Below are 7,987 nucleotides of genomic sequence, written 5' to 3'. Positions count from 1 at the left end.
CCTTATATCTCTGAAAAGAGTAACTCCAAATGCCTGTTGAGTGTGAAGCCTGTGATGTGTAAGCTAAAGAAATAGAGGACGTTTCTTGGTTGCTGCTCTGATGCCAGGAGGACCTGGTGCCAAGCTTTAGCTGTTGCATCCAACACAGTGGAATGTGGATTTCGACTCTGCTGCATTTTCCTAAGAAGGTAACCTGCTCCAAGGAGCCTTTAGATAAACAAGAAAAAGCTATAAATCTCGTGTCAACTTCCACTTTTCAACTCTGCTCAGCCAGCATGGAAAAAAGCTGTGTGGGTTTTGTATTTTAAATGTTGTTTAAATATGGGTGCCTAATATACCATGTTCTTAATTTTGTGTAGTGCTTGCAATACTTCAATTTTCAAGAACTGATTTTTGAATGATGATATACTTATGTGTCTTTTTTTACCTAAACAGTTTCAAAGGCAAATGAGTCTTACTGTCAAAGTATAAAGAATATTTTGCTTGAAACCTAGAAGGTACTTCTATATAGCAAATCTATAGGAAACTCTTGTAGCTACCAAGAATAGCATTTTTGTACAAATAGACAGAATGGAGGTTTGGTAATGTATAGATTTCTGTTAGCAGTCGAACTGCTTGAATAACATGTAGGTACACTTCCTGCTTAAAAATCTTCCTGAAAATCGCTATGGACTTCATAGTGATAGAAAAGGAGTAAATATTTGGACCAAAATTTACGATGTGTAGCAGTTTTTATAGCATCAAAACAGTGTTATTGTGTGAACAAGGCTTGGTACTTTCTCATTAAGCATTTTGAACTGACAAATTATGTGGATTTCTGGAATAACAGTTATACTGTACTATGCCACAGAGTACATAATAAGCTATAAAATCTTAGTGTTCCCTTTAGAGTCATTGTGTCAGGGTCTGGCAGAGTTCTAGAGATACAGGTTGCGGATCTGATCTATGTTTTGGTTTGAGGAATTTGAAACCAAAAAATGCCTGCAGAAACTAATTTGTCTTTGTGATGCCGACTTGCCAAAATTCTGATGCTTGGGCAATTTTTTGACCTTTACTTTTTAACATTTTGCATGCTGAGCTGCCACAAACAAATTTAACATTTTCTAGATTAGAGATAAAATGATTTTTTTCACTGTGGTAACGAAGTCTGCATTTGTGGTAAAAATGTAAGTCTGTATTTGTGCTTTGACATTTGAGGGAAATCTCTATGGTTGCCACAAAGCAGAAAAGAAAAAAACAACTGATTGCTCTCTATCCTTTTACAGTTCTGTAGAAGTGCTGTTTCACTAAAGTTTTTGGGTCTCACAATGCATGTATATTTCTGATGCATGTTTATGAAAGAAAGACTTCTCTAAGACTGCACGCCCATCTGAGGAAGGATTTCTAGGATGATTGTGTTTCCAGTATTTGCTGTTCCTCAAAATCTTTAATTTGCATGCCATGACCAGAAGAAAACAAAATGCTCTCTTTTAGATTGGAAAAATGTGGGCAGCACAAAAAAGAAAAAAAAAAGGCCATGGTGTGTTTGAAAATGCTCTCTTTTTAATAGCTGTGAGGGAGAGGCAGGTAAGCTCCACTGTGGCACGAGTGCTCAAACAGGCTTTCTTGTGCTGAAGCAAAGTTCATTACCTCCTGTGAGAGCAGTATTTCCACAGGCTGCATCCATTATGGTTAAACTCAGTTGTTAATGCTCAGTAATGCTCATCCTTATGGCCTTTGTCTGTCTTACTATTTTGTAGCACTGTTTTTTGAAAGCAGTATCCAAACATTTCGAGAATATTAGAAATATTTTGGAACTGGGCAAAACTCTGCCAAAAAGAGTGAGTCTGTCAGGAGTAGGGGTTGGAGGGGCCATGGCTTGCACTGACCTTGGCATGGAGAAGAGCCCAAGTTAAACAAGGGACTGGAACATGGGGCAGGGGGCCCAAATGGGGTGACTGGGAGGAAAAGCATTCATATAATCTGCTGTCTGTAGCTTTGAAACCTGTTGTGGTCCATACAGTAGGAAGTATATTCATAGAGGGGAACCCTGGAGTAGTTGTTTGCTCAAGTCCATACGTGCTATTCAATAGGTTCTAGTTTGCATTCCAGGAAAGCATTATCACCAGACCCGAGAAAGAGGAGACTGCGCATTATCAAAGAAGCCAGCTGACTCCCTGCATCAAATGCTCCTGGCCAGCCCTTCCACTGAGGTCAGCACTCTTAAGCTGGACACAGTTTTGCCGGATAATATGTGGTCTGCTACAGTGCTATATAAGTAGTTGTCAGGCTGTTTGGTTTGTTTTGCCTTTAGGAAATTATGCCATAAAGCGTATCTGTCTTGAAGCTAAAAGAACTTCAGTAACTTAGGATTTCTGAGAAAATAGTCCTCATCATTAGCAATTAGATAAAAAAATGCATAGTGTTAGCAGAGCTCCTATTTACTTCAAAATTACTGGATTCAGCAATTTGAATTTGTCAGAAAGTCTTAAAAACTGTGGACAGGAAAAAACAATGGTGAAGTAAAGGATGAGAACCTAACAGGAAAGAAATTCAGTAGCTGTCCTTTTCTTAAGGGAAGTTATGAGAACTCTTTCTGGAGTTAAAACACCATTTTTATCTGTAATAATAAAATTTGTTAAGGAATTGTTTTAAAGGAGAAATCAATGAATCTCCTACACTTCAGTTGCAAAGAAGTCTTGCCAACTGAGGGTATATTGTATCTGAAAAACTTGCAGTCTACATGTGTGGTGGATAGCATGTGTAATATCCAAGGATCCACTTAAATTCAAGGCTGAAAGCTAAGAGTGACTTTCGCTATGTATGGAAGTACGGTAATTGCCCCTGGTGGGTTCCTCTTTCCCAGGAAGTTTGGGACAAGCTATCCTACTTGTTCCTTTCTCTTCCCTAGACACCCTGAAATGCCTTCCAGCCATTACTGTATTTATTCCCTTGTATCCCTGTTTTAAGTAGTAAGTTTAACAGCACCATGTTTTGTCATTGCTTGGTGGCACTTCATTGCACCTTTGCACAGGCAGGGAAGGAATAGCAGGTTGGAAACTATAAATTGTAATACCTGTATTGGGACAGCACTAAGGAGGTTTCCAAGCAGGGGAAGAGATAAACCTGACATGATTCAGGGCTGGTGATAGCAAAAGGAATTTCAAGCAAAAATTGAGAAAGATTTGAAAGACTGTCTTGATGACGAGGTGAATTTCAAAGGGATTGGTATCTTTTCTTAAAACCATACTTCATAGTATGATGCATCTGTTCTGCTCCTAGAAGTATGTTTAATATTTATGTATTACTAATTGTGTTTAATTATTACTTAAGGAATAAGGAGAATCCATGCTTTTGCCAGCAATCAGCAAGGAAGTTTTTACCTGGGGTCCTGGTCACCTTGTGTTGTCTGTGCTGTTGCAACTAAGCTGCTGCCATGATCTGAGGTATTTAATTCAGAGCTACCCTAGGATTATCTGCATGAGCTGTCAGCATAACTGGACTGTGGGGGGGATGAACCTTCTTCATTTTTCAGGATACGTTACTATCTTGAGCTGTGAGCTCTATTTTATTGCACTTTATATATTTTATTGGGCACAATAATTCAACAAATTTGAGTCCTAATGTAATGGCTGTCATGAAGTTTTTTAGTAAAGAATAAGATAGAAAATAAGGACTTCAAATGGGATGAAAGGGATGCCATTCCTAACTGAGATTTACTGCACTGAACCTTCTTCACTGAGGTCTGGTCTGCCTGCTGGAAAGAAGAAGAGGGATCAGGCAGCTTGCCCATACTTCCGAAGATGGTAAATGACAGAAGCATACAGAAAAATTTCCTTTTTTTACTGTGAAACTTTTCTATTAAAATGTATCTATTTTAAAAGAGCAAACCCCCATTGTTGCATCCTTATATGGCAGATACGGCCATCCTGCTTCATTATAGCTCTGTCCTCGCTGATGTGGGAACACTCAGCATGATGTCAGTTTTCTCAGCATTCGTGTTTTATTGATAGTAACTTGCTAGCTGTTCATGAAGAGCTTGGAGAATGTAAACCAATGGTAGAAGCTAACTAGTGTGAAGTAGTAAAGCTTTATTTCTGTAGCGTGTGTCTGCAAAGACTCACTCTGTGCCTATTGCAGCTCTCCAGGGACTGTCATGGTTTGTTCTGGGCTGTGGGCTGATGGCTTTTCTAAGCTTGATGCCCCAAAATTACTGTGCTTATTCTGTGTGTAGAGGTATGGTGGGGATGAAAAGCAGTTATGCTCTCAATGAGAGATGCAAAGGTAGATATGGAAAGAGACATTTTGGCTCTGAAGTGTAATGTGGAAGAAGAGAGCGAGCTGCATTTTGCACCTCCCTCCTTGTCTTTTCCACAGTGTGTGTGTCTGTAGCCTGTGATGTTTGTGTAGCTGGAGTGGAGCTGAAAGTAAGAGGAAAGTTTTATCTTTGTGCTCATTGTCCCTTGTAGTGTTACACATATTTCTTTGGGACAGACTTTTGGTCTGTGTGAGACTTGGCTGCGGTGCCTAACTCACAACTGAAGAGATGTATTTCAGTTCCTGGAGCATCATGAGGCTGCCTCTGGGTTTGTCCCATGGGGACTAGTGGTGCGCTTTGCTTTATGTATGTCAGGGCTGGAAGAGAGGAGCTTGGCAAGAGAAGTAGCAGGCTGTTGGGCCTGGTTTACTTTATATTCCCACTGCATAGTACCTTCCAATTTTCTGCATGAGGTTAATTAAAATAAATCAACTGTAAGCGAACTGCTGCAGTTTTAAATGCATATAGGATTCCAGTAGGATTCTGTTTATCTTTTCTTTTTGGAATGTACCTCCTTGCATAAATGGATTTTATTGAAAACAAGTAAGAGAAGGAAATCAAACACCATGTCGTAGTAACACAACAGGGCTCATATTTTGAACATGGATTTTGCTGTACCTAGATAAATGTGTAAGCCCATGTATCTGTGACCTGCCTCATTTTTTCTCAAATACATAATCTATAAATATGCAATTTCTTTGAGTAAAAGTAATAACAGAGGTCAACCAGTTCAGCATTGACGCATCACAGTTGTTTCCAATGACAATTCAAATATTTTTCTGCTAAAGGCAGTATTACAAAAAAATGGATAGAAAATGACCCTCCCAATAATTTTTTCCCTGTAAACAAGTATAAAGCTGTGGCAATGAATAAAAGCAGAAAAATCTCCCTTCCAATCAGTCAATGTGGGAAGAACACGCAAGTTTCCCTTGGTTATTGTGCAGACATGAGAGGAATAAGGGCTTCTTCCATCAGCTATGGTATGAATCCTGGACAAATTAAAGTGTTGCCAGGGAGTCAGCTGTGCTCTGGTGAAAGACAGTCTGAGACTATCATCCCAGTCTTGGAAGGTCTGGTCGTTATTCTGACCCCAGGGGAAGTAGCTGGACATGCAGGAAACCATACCCATGAGAAAACCCAGATGCGTAGACTTGTGATGTAAATTGATTCCCATATTGTCCTAAGGACCTAGCCAAAAACGCTTAAGTTTTGTACACGTGAGAAGAAACTTGGAGTCAATCACTTCTGTTACGTTTGTTAATGAATGAGAACACAGACTGTTACGCATCCTTGAAGGACAAATCTATTTCTAGAGTGCTTTCCTCTATGTAGCATGAGACCTTTGTACTTCACAAATACTCTCTATGCTATTCCTTACATTATGTTTTTCTTGTAGGAAACATTAAGGGTTGAGGGTTATTTAACTTTCTTTAGTTAGTGCCACAGCTCCCCTGGTATCGTATTTATATCGGGTCTTCATTTGTGCCTGCATAGTACTGTGTTTATTCAGCTGTCCTAGAGCTTCTTTCTGAGACCACTTCAGGGCTGATTTTAAACCTGCTTCTCCATGTACGCTCCCTTTTGTATAAGCTTGTACGTTCCCACTGTTCAAAAGTTCTTCCTGCCAGATGGTCCCACAATTCAATGCATTCCCAAATCTTGCGAAACAGAAAAGGCCTGAGACAGTTTCTCAAAAGAGGAACCTTAAGAATTTTTGTCAAAGTTAAAGGATTTTTTTAGAATAGCAGTTTGCACCTTTCTAAACCCAAGTTGTGAGGTCATTTCTTAATTTTTTTTTTTTACTTTACATTATTTTTATTTAGAGATAAAATACGTGCAAAATGGATTCATTTTTATTTTAAAACATCTTAATTGCACAGCTTAATTAAACTTACACTGGCTTATTAAATATAATTCCTTTACAAATGTATTTACATTTTATCAGGTATAGGCAGGGCAAATAAGCCAGTTAACTTTTCCTTTGATTTACACTGCATATTGCAGGTGACAGGAAAATGGTTTAATATATAGGCTGGAAATATAAGAATCTTAATAATATGATTTTCACTGTGCTGCTTTTCAACGTCCTGGTTACAGGCCTACCCTTATTTTGGCTTTGATTTTTATAATCAAAATGTTCTAGTAAAGGGAAGAAAGAAATGTGTTTAGAACAGGATGCCATCAATAGGTAATCTGCTTAGCGTGACTTGAATTTGCTTCCAATGCCACTGTTACCTATGGATCTCCCTTGAGATATCTGTGACTTCATTGATGAATATGTGGCTTTATATCAGGAAACAATTTCCTGGGTTTCATGTCCACTTGCTGTTGCTTTAGAAAATTTGCTTAAAGACAAGAGAAGCAAAGCATGCAGGCAAGGTGAATTGCCTTGTAATTTTATTATATCTTGGATATTTGCTATTTGTTTTTACCTCTGCAGACAAGGAATACATAAAAACAACTTCCTTTATTAGTAAAAACAAACTTTTGTGCTGCCAGAAGAAAGCTTATAAATGTAAACTTTACTGACTCATAGTGGATACAAATGAAAAGTCAACATTATTTATCTTCTTTTTTTGTTGTCTTTTGGAAAAATTTGAGCATTGGCTCTGCAATATTAGAATTCTAGCCAAACTTCTTTGATTTGAAAGAATTCACAGGGCACATGCATCTAATTAGGATGTCACTCCAATGAATGAAGGAGGTGACTGCTCCTCAGCTTTATAGGTAATGCTGCCAGTAACTGAATGCGGGGGGGGAACCCTAACCTGCAAAGGTATTTTCACCTCCTAGCAGATCTTACATTTACTTTACATAGAACAGGAGGTATTTCTAATCTGTTTGTAAAAATGCTTTTTGACTGACACCTGAAAGGCTGTTGTCCAAGTGTTTGAGTACTATATTTTAAAAAGGAGCAGGGAGTGCTTGGATCACTCTTGAACTTGTTGTCATACCCATTTCCTCATGGAAATAAAGTGACCCTTTCAAGTTTGGCACATATTGTCCTTGCTAAGGTATGGAAAAGTGTTGGATTTCAATAGTTTTCCTCTGAAAATACTCTGACGTGCTGTGTTTTTTAACAAGAGTTTACTCAGAAGAAGCTGATTTTTGGAATGTCTCAAAAACAGTTTCAGTGTTCATTTCAGTGTGAGGTTTCCCAAATAATGAGAACAAACCAGTTAATGTAATGAGAAAACTATCTTCTTACACAGTTTTGGGAGCTGCTTTTTGGGAGGTGTGAGTCCAGGGTCCATGAGGCTCACCCTGCCAGCTCTTGACTGAGGAGTTGGTTCCCTTCAGCAGTTAGCTGGTGGCAGCAGCAGAGTTTAAGGCGTGGTTATATGTGCATGTCGTGGTTTAATCTCAGTCGGCAACTAAGCACCACGCAGCTGCTCGCTCATTCCCCCCCGGTGGGATGGGGGAGAGAATCGGAAGGGTAAAAGTGAGAAAAACTCGTGGGTTGAGATAAAGACAGCTTAATAGGTTAAGCAAAAGCCACGCATGCAAGCAAAGCAAAACAAGGAATTCATTCACTGCTTCCTATGGGCAGGCAGGTGTTCAGCCATCTCCAGGAAAGCAGGGCTCCATCACGCGTAACGGTTACTTGGGAAGACAAACGCCATCACTCCAAACATCCCCCCCTTCCTTCTTCTTCCCCCAGCTTTATATGCTGAGCATGACGTCCCATGG

General features: G+C 39.2%; 1 protein-coding gene across 3 annotated transcripts in view; it reads left to right on the top strand.

The window, feature by feature from the left end:
* LOC103896825 (dipeptidase 2) overlaps positions 1 to 7,987 on the top strand; it is a 22,715-nt gene continuing 14,728 nt past the window's right edge. The window contains exons 1-3 of one of the 3 annotated variants that reach the window (XM_009276735.2): positions 1 to 188; positions 2,073 to 2,192; positions 3,313 to 3,425. The gene's annotated coding sequence lies outside the window, so the exon portion shown is untranslated. Of the gene's footprint in view, positions 189 to 2,072; positions 2,193 to 3,312; positions 3,426 to 3,657; positions 3,786 to 7,987 lie in introns of those variants that run through there. The other 2 variants (XM_019471383.1, XM_009276736.2) reach the window with 2 other exon arrangements.

The sequence above is a fragment of the Aptenodytes forsteri genome, unplaced genomic scaffold (assembly GCF_000699145.1).
Source record: "Aptenodytes forsteri isolate BGI_AS27 unplaced genomic scaffold, ASM69914v1 Scaffold33, whole genome shotgun sequence".
NCBI classification, from domain to species: Eukaryota; Metazoa; Chordata; class Aves; order Sphenisciformes; family Spheniscidae; genus Aptenodytes; species Aptenodytes forsteri.
This window is presented reverse-complemented; position numbering and strand designations above follow the sequence as displayed.